The sequence below is a fragment of the Narcine bancroftii genome, chromosome 4, assembly GCF_036971445.1.
Source record: "Narcine bancroftii isolate sNarBan1 chromosome 4, sNarBan1.hap1, whole genome shotgun sequence".
NCBI classification, from domain to species: Eukaryota; Metazoa; Chordata; class Chondrichthyes; order Torpediniformes; family Narcinidae; genus Narcine; species Narcine bancroftii.
In genome coordinates this window covers 175,436,875-175,449,338 of record NC_091472.1, presented here as the reverse complement: position 1 = coordinate 175,449,338, position 12,464 = coordinate 175,436,875, and the positions used below count along the sequence as shown (strand labels likewise).

General features: G+C 42.9%; 1 protein-coding gene and 1 long non-coding RNA gene across 3 annotated transcripts in view; one reads left to right on the top strand and one right to left on the bottom strand.

Moving 5' to 3' along the window:
• The window catches only part of LOC138761265 (uncharacterized), a 40,259-nt gene extending 31,022 nt beyond the window's left edge, over positions 1-9,237 (bottom strand). For both annotated transcript variants that reach the window (XR_011356224.1, XR_011356225.1), the window contains exons 1-2: positions 8,892-9,237; positions 2,206-2,353 (exon numbers count right to left, since the gene is read on the bottom strand). This is a non-coding gene — a long non-coding RNA (uncharacterized lncRNA). The remainder of the gene's footprint in view (positions 1-2,205; positions 2,354-8,891) is intronic.
• LOC138762399 (serine/arginine repetitive matrix protein 4-like) overlaps positions 1-12,464 on the top strand; it is a 302,092-nt gene that overhangs the window by 148,477 nt on the left and 141,151 nt on the right. The gene's annotated exons all lie outside the window — the stretch shown is intronic.

Here is a 12,464-nt window from a genome sequence, read left to right as displayed (position 1 = left end):
GATAAATATCCATGATTTCCAGCATCAACATCATTGTATTACTATTGCCCATCAACCTGACACATCTACATTTGGTTTTGAATCTAAACCATTAGTGCAGATTAGGACCTGGACCAATCCAAGAATTGACCACAACAGGACATAAAGCATGGCATTACAGTGTCAATAAGTATTTATTCTATACTTGTACAGTGCAATGTTCTATCCTGTTTTCCTGCAACATTTAATTTTAGTCATCTGTAATGAACCTGTAACGTTACATAAATGAAAATTGCTGAAAACACTCAGCAGGTCAGGCACCAGCTTTGGGAAGAGAAAGAGAGCTAATATTTCAGACTGAAGACCCTTCATCAACAGGCAACTGTTCAAATCTCTGCCAAAAACAAATGACAGGCAGAAATAGTAGACTACTACTTGTAATAGCAGGCAAAGAAAAAAAAGTTTGGAGATAATTGGATCCCAAGCAGTTGTCAGTACCAATACATCAGAACTTAAATATCCACGTTTCTGTTTTTGAGGCATACTACAAGACATTTTAAAACCAGGTTGAAAGAATAATCTACTAAAAATGTGGAAGGGAAATGAAGCACTATATTTTAGATAAGTACATTTCACCTGCTAATGTGCTGCATCGTTTAATAATTTCTATATCATCACCAGTTTTTATGATGGAGAACATATGAGATCTGCAGATGATGGAATCTAGAGCAGCAAGAAAACTGCTGGAGAAACTCGGTGAATCGAGCAGCATCAGTGGGAGAAAAAGAATTGATGAAGAGTTCTGATGAAAATTTCTGGCACAAAATATCGACAATTATTTTTCTCCTACTGAGTTCCTCCACCAGGTTTATCACAGGAACCAAGTATAATTGAACGTAATCAAGCTGAACTGATGTTATTCTGATGAGTTGCTCCAAGTTATGATGTGCACCATATTTTGGAGCAAGTAAGAATTTCAGTGCATCTATACAGTGTACTTATGTATATGACAATAACTTCACGTCATCATATCTAAGGAAATAGAGTATCCTCAGCCGCTTACTAGCATAAACAAAACAAAAAAAATCACAAGACTTATGAAAATCTCATCATGGTGGAACCCACTAGTTGAATACAAGATCAGGGTCTAAATGAGAAATACAAATTATGTACATCACTCAAATGACGTCAAGGTGGGTTAAAACAGTTGTCAAGAAGTATTCCATGAATTTAGTGGGATTGTTCAAGGTCAGGCCTTTACTGACAAAGAAGACTGGATTGAAACATTCATAATTTACCAAACAACAATTATATTACAATTATCATACAATTTAGGCAACAAAAACTGTTCAGTGAGAAAGCCCACAAGATGCTAGAGGAACTCAATGGGCCAGGCGGCATCCATGGAAGGAATTTGAGCCAAATCTCTTCATCAGGAAGAGCGAGAAACAGGTAGATGCCCAACTAAAAAAAGTGGGGGGGGGGGGGAGAAGCCCAGGTTGCATACGTTAACAACATTAATTACTTTCTTCCAAAAAGTATGCACAGTTGTAAATGCAAATACCTTTTTTTTCAAAGTGGAAAAACACCAATTGTTTTAAATCTCTGCCGAGTTTCAAAACTCAAGCAAAGAAGGTTTTAAAATGATTCACATTTCAATAGCTCATTGAGGGATGAGTACTGTGATCAATTTGGAAACAGCAAAAATTCAAATAATTCCAATTTAAATTCAAATAATCACAGTTCAGGGCTGCTGAAGATATTTTTGCCGCACTCTAATGCAAAGTGAATCTTATGCACAAAACCCTGCTCGACCATAGAAATAGATACTTAAGTAAACAGAGAAAAATTCTTGCTGCAACCCCTTGGGAGGAAAAATCAGTTTTAGTTTACATCAAAATTTGCCTATAAGGGCTTCCTTGATGGAGCAAAACACTTTTAAATTTCAGAATTTATAAGAAAGTCTCTGACTGCAAGTTCTGTAATCTAGCTGGGGAATTGGTCTATAAATCTGAGGTCTTAGCATATTATCCCATCATGGAATGGATTCTGGCAGTAACACAAAATTGTTGTAAAAATTACACTGTGTACAGCCAGTAACAAAAAAAAAAATCTAATAATAAGGATCCAGCTGTGGAAAGATAATGGCTCAGATTTTGTGGTCAGCAAGAAACTGGCCACATTCATGTCCAATCTCTGGATGATATTCCCATATTCCTGTCTCACCTCATGATGAAAGTTTGTGAAAACTGCTGGCTCCAGGCTCAGTGGCATGCCCTGCAGAGTGGTAGAGTGTTCCAGGTCATCACAGGAAGGGGTGACCAAGGAGAAGAACATGGTCAGTCACAAAACTGCTGTCCCCCAGTTTAGCCTACTGTTGGTTTAAAGATTTTAAACATTAATCAAATTACCAGTTTTGGCTATTAAAATAAGAATAATAATAGAAAATAAAATATAATATCCAGTTATAACATTATACACTCCAACATTTGGGAAAGAATTAGACAGTGTTCTCCTTTGTGGCCATTTTCCTCAATGGACACAATGAGGGAGAACTCCCAATTAGTTGTCTAGTGGAATGCTCTGCTTTGGGAAACTGCAGCAAACTGATTGGCTTGGTTGCAAGTCAGCTCGACAATGGTAAGAACCCAGATTGAAACTACATAACTCGGCTGGTAGCATTTGGACGCTCCACTTCAGGAGTCCATGAGTGTCCACCGGCGGAGTGTTGTCCAATAATTGCTGCTGTGCAGCTTGCTGGCTTCCTCTCTTTGTAATTGGCTGCTTTGGAATTGTGAATTTGATGATATTCTCCACTCATTAGATTTCTTCTCTCAAAGAAATTAGCTAGAAAGGGGTCTGCAGATAGATAAACAAGTCCTGATAAATAAGAGCAGGAGAAAAGCCTTTTAGCCCACCAAGCATGCTCCACTTTTCAGTATGATCGTGGATAACCATCCAAATCAAATACCCTCTTCCAGCTTTGTCCCCTGACCCTCCTGTGATTCTCAACCTTTTTCTTTCCACTCACATACCACTAAGTATTCCATCAGCCATAGGTGCTCTGTGATTAGTAAGGGATTGCTTAAGGTGGTAATGTGAGTGGGAAGAAAATGTTTGAAAACCACTGTTTTAATCGTACCTCATTGACTCGTTATGTGCGTGGTTTCATAACTCCAAAGGAAATGGGCCAATGACAATTTTTCTCAGCAAAATATTTCAGTTACAACTGGGTCGAGAGCAGTGGTTCTCAACCTTCCCTTCCCACTCACATAAGCAATCCCTTACGAATCACTGAGCACCAATGGCATAGGGATTATTTAAAGTGGTATGTGAGTGGAAAGAAAAAGGTTGAGAACCACTGCTCTAGCCTGAAGAACAATTTCTAATATCTTCTACATGTTTAAATGATTTAAAAACACCTGAAGGAAATGTTTAACATTCATATTTTAATTCATCCAAGAGGTAATAAATTTGCATTCCATCTGCATATCTTGGTTTGATTGCTTTCGTCATTTTGAACTGTATCTTGAGAGCTACATTTTATCAGCTGTGCAAATATATTCATCCTCAATAATCTTATTTTTTCCCACTAATCTTTTAGATTCCTACTCCTTCCACAGTGTTCCCATAAACTGAAGAGTAACACAACCTGCTGAAAGAACTTAGCTGGTCAAACTGCAATAGTAGGAGAAAAAGAATGGTCAACGTTTTGAGCCAGAACACTTCATCAGGACTGAGGAAAGTGTAACGATAATAAGTAGATGTACAATGTTTACCTGCACAGTTTTTCTTTAATATTTGGTACAGCTGTGTGCAGGATGAGTCTGAAGAGGACAGTGTGGGAGTGGTGAGCCAGGGGCGCACACACAGGATTAGCCAACCTGCCAGACAGAGGTGGTAAATGACACACAGAGGCAGAGGAGTGGCAAGTATCAGACAAAGGGAGAAAGAGGCAAGAGAAGCAAATGGGTCAGCTGGAGGAAGACAAGCCACAGAGGGTGGAGTGGATGATTAGAAGATAAAGGTTACTGTGATGTAATCTGATGAGGTGAAAATGGTGTTAGAAAGAGAGACTTGATGGAACCAACAGAGGTGTGTGGGGGGGGGGGGGGGGGGGAAGAGGACAGAATGGGAGAATCCATTGGGGAGATGGTTGGGGTGGGGAGGGGAAAAAGAGGTGGAGGAAACAAGAACCAAAGAGGAGGAAGGTTGAGAATGGATAGAGGGCTGGACAGAGATGGTTAGAAAGAGGGACAAAAAAGAAATAAAGGAACAACAGGAGTACAGAAGAAGAGAGGGGGCTCATTATATGAAATTAGGACACTCTATGATCATTACATTGAGCTGTGGGTTGCCCAGGCAGAATGTGAGGTACGACTCATCTTCCTCCACCTGATCCATTTCTATTTCTTGCCTCTTTCTCCCTTTGTCTGCCATCTGCCACCCTCCTGTCTCTGACGGTCATTTACCACCTCTGCTTGGTCGGCCAGTCCAATGTGGGGTCCCTGCCTCACTTATCCCACCCTGCTTTCTCCGCACGACTCCTCCACACTTTCTTAGGTCCTGATGAGGGGTTTTGGCTCATTCCTTTTCTCCTATTGATGCTGCTCGATTCATTGAGTTCCTGCTGCAAATTGAGTTTGGCTTCAGATTTCAGAATCTGCAGTCTCCAGTATGTCTCCAACAAACTGAAGGTACATTGCTCAACTCCAGTTAATTAATTGTGATATGTAATTTGCTGCAACATTGTTAGATATCACTCTCATTTCTGAAAACAACAGAATTTTAATACAAATTTGCTGTACACAAGTGGCAAATTGCTGAGCAACTGAGTCATCAGCCAAACGGAAGCAAACCCAACAGATCAGGATTCATCCTTTAAGATGTGTTTCAAGATTAACACTGTGATATGAACAAAGAGCAGCTCACTGATTATTCTAGTGTCACATTATATCTCTGCAGGGTTACTCAAGATGATCATTTTCAGTGTTGAGCAGGATGATAACTAGCAATTAAATCTGGTGTTTCAAGAAATTTGCAGGCAGCTGCTATGACAAAGGTATCTTATTTATCAGCTTGATAAAAGGTCAGCAAGATGACAAGTGATGTAAATTTCAAGAGAATAATGAATGATCATACATGCCTTATCATATAGGAGGTGTGGTACTTTCAATTTTTTTTGTAAGTCTCATCTTTGGTGCCAATTCTCCAAAATTCCCCAATTTTATAAACTCACCTAGTTTTAGTATCGATCCATCGTTGTCCATTTGTTTATCTCTGCAGGGCATATTTGCGTCTCTCAAGACACCCGCTTTGTGGAGCACTTTGGCTCCGTCCACCGCCATACCATGGATCTCCCAGTGGCCACCCATTTCCATTCACTTGCTGAAGTGTCTCTCCATGGTCTCATGCACTGCCAAACTGAGATCACTAGCAAATTGGAGGGACAACACCTCATCTTCCACCTGGGCACCCTCTAACCAGATGGCATTAACATTGGCTTCTCCGGTTTCTGTTAAGAAACCCCTCCTCCTCTTCTTTCCCATCTTCTTCTCTCTCTCTTCCCACCCTCCTTTTTCTCTTTTCCCAGTGCCAAAATCAATTTTCACCTTCCCTCTTATCATACCCAATTAACACCTTTTGGCTGTTTCTCTGCACTCCTTTCCTATCCATTCTTCCCCCTTAATCTCTAGTCTTTAATTAAGATGCCTGTGTGGTGGCCCTCCGCCGCAGCGATCGAGCCGGCGAGTGCAACCAAAGGCCAGCAGCCCGTGCATCAGTACTGGCTCCAACAAACGAATTGGTGGATGAATGGCAAGGGCAGTTTATAGGCACAGCCAACAGACAGGGCCAGCGCATGGGGAAGATGGGCATTGTTATGCAGGAAAGTACCCGTGCACGGGAAACTCGCTTTTGTTATGCATGTTGTAATGTCAGCCAAGGGGGGCCATGGCGGGAACAGTGTAAGTATAAAAGTCGGGCCTGAACCCTAATAAAATTCAGAACTTAACCTGACTACACTACGTGTGTGTGTCTTCTTTCGAGCAGCACACGGCTACAATTGGTGACCCTGATGGTTTAGACGGCATCTAAACCCAATGATGAGCAAACAGGCAGCAGTCAACGTGGTCGTTCTCTAGCTGCCAACCTTCTGGACGAATCAACTATGTGTGTGGTTTTACCAGGCTGAGACATAGTTCCAGATCCAGTAGATCACAGCAGAATCCACCCGGTACTACCACGTGGTGAGCGCCCTGGACCAGGACACAACAGGTCAGGTGGCCAACTTCATCCAGGAGCCCCCATCGAAAGGCCCATAAACCACCTTTAAGGATTTTCTGATAGAGACCTTCAGGCTCCCACGGCACGTCTGTTCCACCTGGACGGGCTACGGCACAGGCCCCCGTCAGCCCTTATGAAAGAGATTCTGGCCTTGCTGTGAAAACACGAGCCCTGTATCATGCTTGAGCAGGCATTCCTGGAGCAACTGCCTGAGGACATCCAACTGCTCCTGGCTGACGCAGATTTCAATGACCCCCGGCCCCCTCCCCCCCGGAAAGTCACGGCACGAGTGGACGTTCTGTGGAAACAGAAGAGAGAGTGCTCAGCATCCATGGGGCTTCTCACTAAACCCCACAGCCAGACCTGTGCAGAGCCGCCGAGAGAACAGCAACGCCCGAGAGGAGGTGATCCAGACAACCAGTGGTGTTTCTCCCACCATATATGGTGGTGCCAGAGTCAGCCGGTGCAGGCCACCATGCACATTTCAGGAAAATGCCAGGACCAGCCATCGCTAATGGCCACCAAGACAGCCTCGTTTATGTTTGTGACTGCCAGTCCGAACCACACTTCCTCGTGGACACAAGAGCAGAGGTCAGCATCCTTCCCTCGCTGGGACAGGACACCAGGAACAGGCAGTTGGGCCCCACACTGAGGGCTGCCAACAAAAGCACAATTTGGAGCTACAGAACCTGTAAGGTCCAACTGCAGAGTGGAGGCAGCCTCTTCTTATGGGTGTTCATGCTGGCCTCAGTGGTACAGCTGCTCCTCGGGACAGAACCTGCACATCCACAACATCCTAGTGGACCTCAAGGGAAGGAGATTGGTCCACACGAAGACTTTTCAAACCTTCCCCCTCAAAGACACCAGGCTCCCAGCACTCCACCTGGACTCCATATGAGGACAGACGAGTATGCCAGGGACCTGGCCAAGTTCCCCACAGTGCTCACAGCCCAATTCACTACGGTGATGCCCCAACATGGAGTACAGCACCACATCCTGACCTAGGGCCAACTGCTCCACGCAAGGGCAAGATGCCTTCCTCCAGAGAAGCTCCAGCTGGTAAAGGAGGAATTCAGGAAGCTGGAGGAGCTCGGCATCGGGGGGGAGGGGCTCATGTGGTGGCCAGCCGGTGCTCCGGGCGGTAAATGCAACCATAGGCCAGCAGACCGCGCAGCAGCACTGGCCCCAACAAGCGAACCTGTGGGTGAATGGCAAGGGTAGCTTAAAGGTCAGTGACCCCGAAATGATGCTGGCCTTGCTTCACAACCAACAGACAGGGACAGCACACGGGGAAGAAGGGCATTGTTATGCAGGAAAGTTCCCATGTGCGGGAAACCCATTTTTGTTATATATGTTGTGATGTCAGCTAAGGGGGACCATGGTTGGAACAGTGAAAGTATAAAAGTCGGGTCTGAGCCCTAATAAAACTCAGATTTTAACTTGACTACATTATGTGAGTGTCATCTTTCGAGTAGCGCACAGTTACACCCTGCCTGCCTTTTGCTCGCAATCATCCAAACGTGGTCTGACCAATACCATATAAAGCCTCAGCATTACATCCATTCTTTTATTTTCTGGTCTTCACAAAATGCATCTGCCTTCTTTACTACTGACTCAATCTACATGTGAATCCTGCACTAGGACTCCCAAGTCCCTTTGGACCTTCACTTTCAGAATTCTCTCCCAATTTAGAAAGTGGTCTGTTTCTTTATTCCTTCTACCAAATTGCACAACCATACACTTCCCCATGCAGCATTCCAGCTGCCACTTCTTGGCCCATTCTCCCAACCTGGCTAAGTCCCTCTGCAGACGCCAGTGCTGGATTAACTTAGCAGCAAAAGTAGCATATGGTACATATGGCCCCGGGCGCTAAATGTTTACAAGCTATCAATTCTGATCCAGTGATTCTGCACTTGCTCTATACAGGGGTGCAGAGCTGCCGTAGCTCACATTAGAAGATTCTCAACATGATTATCTGCCACACAGGGTGGGGATAGGAATATATACATCACCTTTTACATTACATTTTAAGGAATGTGGGGAGCCCAAGGCACGATTTGAAATCTAAAAAAGCAACTGTTCCGACATTGCTCAATAATAATACCTTTGCAGAGGCAAATTGTCAAGCTGGCTTGTATGGGGCAGGGAGTCCTAGGCAGAACCAGCTGACTCAGCTCTGACATGCAGCCTGTTTCCATCTCCCGCAACTAGCTGTTCTAAAAGATCATCACGAGGTGATCGAATCTGGTCTGAACAAAAGAACAAATTCCTCTGCACTCAATTGTTTTTCAAAAACTTTGTGACACTTTTTGCCTGCTTTCTTTTGAAAGAGGCAAACTTTCAACAAAAGACCAAATGCTGTTTTAATACATTGGATGATTATGCAAATAACAATGCATCCTATTAAATATTGAGAAGCAGCACAACGGTCCTTGTTAAAAAGTAGGATAATAAAGGCAAGCTAAAACGATTGTTATTTTCAACAAAGCTGAGATAGCGATCCCCTACTCCCCACCCATCCTAAGACAAATCAGGAGACATGGCATGAAGACTCAGCCAGAGCAATCTACAAGGAAGGCAACATTATTACTGGTGGATTAGAAGAAGCATAATGATAACTGATTTACCAATTATGTTGAAAATCACGCAGCGACTGTGGAAATGCAGTTGCTCTAGAAGTTCATGGGCAGATGATAATGTTGCATTCAGGAATCCAAATCTTTTAGATAATGCAGTTGTAGTTGTGAGCAAGGGCTACCTGAAAATAAGATTGACTAAGTGCAAAGCAATGACTCTTGCTTCCCTTTACAAATCCTGATGTCCACCACAAAAGGCAGGAACAGTAGCAAACAAAGGTGGATTGAACTGTAGCTAGATTGCCTTTTAGTGAGCAGATCGCCTTGATGAGTTAATTTAAGCAGAAGCCTCCTGTAAAACTAGTCTATTTGCATAGTAAATCCTGGCCACCATGCAAGTGTGGACAATTTTGGATTAAATTACAGCCTCATGAATTTGCTAATCTAGTTGTGGGCTAAAAGGGTTGCCATAGCAACCTTTCTCCAGGTAGCCCATTTGTCGTCACCCTAAAAATTATGCAGTCCCCAAGGGAAAACAAATTATCCGCCTGCTACCTGATAAACTTAAAGTGTACCCCCTCACTCCGCCATTCCAAAAAAAAACAGTAGCACACAGTTTGTTACACTGCCGTGTTTAGAACCAACCATGGCAGACTTTCTCCGAGTCGCCAGAAAGACGGTAGACCTATTTCCTCAAGTCACCCATGCAAGTTTGTATCCATTCATAAAATGCACGGGGCTGCATTTGCAATGATTTAGCGCTTTAAGTTCATCTCTCTCCTCTGAATTTACCTTGCCCTGGTATTTGCCCCTTTCATTCTCTCTTTTAAACCACTAAATGTTTTAATATATATATTCAGGTACACAATCCTTTATCTGGACATCTAAAATCCAGGAAGCTCCAAAAACCGGCATTTATTTCCTGATGCTGGTACAGCGGAGGGAAAGAGAGAGCGAGAGAGAGAGACAGCAGCACGACCAAGATGGTTGGGGGGGGAGGGGAGAGAGCCAGCAGCACGACTAGAAGGGGGTGGAGAGGGCAGCACAATTCGGGTGGGCTTAAATGTAGGGAAGCTGGCTTTTGTTCTGAAATCCAGAAAAATCCAAAATTCAGAACACGCTGTCCCCCAAGGGTTCTGGATAAAGGACTGTGTACCAGTATGTGTATTTTGTAAACTTAGGGCCCCTTTATAACATAGCCACAGCCTTGCTCTAGCTTAATCCGACCCTGGCGGACTCCCAACTTGTTCAACACTTCCCATTCCTTTACCGACCTTCGTATCATCTGCAAACCTGGCCTCAAAAATCATGGGAGTTCTAAGAGTTGTGGAAACTACATCTCTAGATTCGATGACGAAATGGCACAGAAGAGGATTTGGGGCCAGGGGCTTGATCAGCCATCATTACGTTGAATATCAGGACCAGAAGAAAGAGATTCTGGGTGGTTTTACTCTTTCTATTTTCTTGTGCATGTTTAGTCATCATCTTTGATTGACTGCCCTCATGTCTCTTTAAAATCAAAAAGTGTTTTACTGAATTACAGATCCAAAACAAATAAAGTTGTTGCTGTTGCTTTTTGTCGGCTTTCATGGACTGAACAAACTCTTCTCAGTTAGATGTAAAAACAGTGAGTGAGGATAAGAATAAATCACCTTAATTTTGTAGCCAGCAACTCCGCGTGGAATAATTGGCAGAATATACTAATTATTGCTAACGAATTGGTTGCCGACACATTGATATCAAAATGCAATCAACTCTGTCAGGTTTTCTTTAAAACTTCTGGTCAATGCTGGTTGTATTTTATTGGCTGGTTTACTGGTACAATGACAATAAAGTGAATCAGAAATCATGTAAATATTTTGCAACTGTAGCCAACAGAAAAAGTAAGTTCCGTGACACAATGAAGACTAATACTTATCTCATGCTACATTGATTTAATTTGCATGTTGGTTAAGTGGAGCAGAATGGAGTGACTATTGATACCTGAGTTAATGTGCTCTGGAGATAACCTGTGCAAGAAAGATTGAATATCTTAATACAGTGCCTACACTGTAGCTGCTGGGCTCTAATAGAGTCTCTGTATAATATAGTTCCCAATTATGTGTTCCATGCTGCACCAAGATCAATGACTGAGCCTCAACGCCCACTGTGATCTTCTCATTTTGAATATTCAGGAAATGCAAAATGTTCCGCTTGGCAACCGAAGGGTTGAAATAAAGGTATTTTCCACCCCAGTGACACAACAGATGACAGAGCACATCCAAAATAGTTCTGCACATTGTACTGTAACCATAAAAGTATCAGGTTGCTGACTGTAGGCACATTCACAGCTCTTGAGAATGAGTTTATTGTCAAATACAATGCACAAATGCCCCAAAATTTCTTATTCGCTCCAGCCAAACAAGATGATATGTTTAACGTACCCCAGTACTGAAAGTGTTCAATCAGGTTGATGACCTCAATCTAAAATTGCCCTGTAATGGATGAAGCATTGAACACTCAGAATCTATCCATAATAATGCAGCTGGCAATATAACTGCTATCCACTCACACAAGAGCCAGTGGCCAATAATCTTTACTCATCATTCCGGTGAATGGTGGCTTTAGTTATGTGTCAGAATCAGAATTTATTGTCAAGAACAAGTCACAAAATTCTTTGGTTTGCAGCAGCCTCAGTGTAAATATTCATATTAAACCACCTGACAAAAATAATTAAGAATAGGGCACAAAAAGTCAATGTAAGGCAGTGGCTTTGGTTCACTGATCATTCAGGAATCTGATGGCGTAGGGAAGAAGCTGTCCTTGTGTCTCTGAGTGCACCTGATGCACTATCAATTGCACAAAGACTGAAGTCATCGAAACTGAAGGCTTTTACTTGCAAGAGATGGACTGCATCCTTGTGTTGCTCACTCACACTGACCCTGACGAATGGGGGCAGGCTGGTGGCAATGACAGCCTTTATGGGGGAGAAAGGGGAGGAGTCACAAGCCAACCAGTGAGAGCAAGGTCAAATAGGAAAGGTCATGTAATTTACATATAGTCGTTCCACCACAGTACCTTTTTCCTGATATTAGCAAAGTAAAGAGGGCATGGGCGGGGTGGTGGGATCCTTGGGGATAGAGGCTGCTTTCTGAAAACACTGCCTCTTGTATAGGTCCTCAATGGAATGAAGTCTGGTGCCCATGATGTGGCAGGCCAAGTTATCAACCCTCTGGAGTTTTTTTCTTGTCCTGAGCATTGGCATCACTGTATCAGACAGTGATGCAACCAACCAGAATCCTTTTAACAGTGGCAACAATAGAGCCAAAAATAATCTTTACTCAACTTAAGATATTATTAAGCTCCATGGCTTTGTTATAAATAACTTCATTGGTAGTGTATTGGCTGTTTAAATCTCAAACAAGAGATGAACACAGATCACACCCAATTTGGATATCCGTTAAATTTACACAAGTGAAACAAAGTAACTCTAGGATGACAAAGCTGTGCTATAATTTATCTGAAAGATTATGATTTTTGCTATGATCCCTGTGATGTTGGCCTTGTGAAAATGGACTCAATAATATTAATAATCGGTTTATGGCAAAACAAGAAAGACACATCAGTGTCTCACTGATCCTTGCG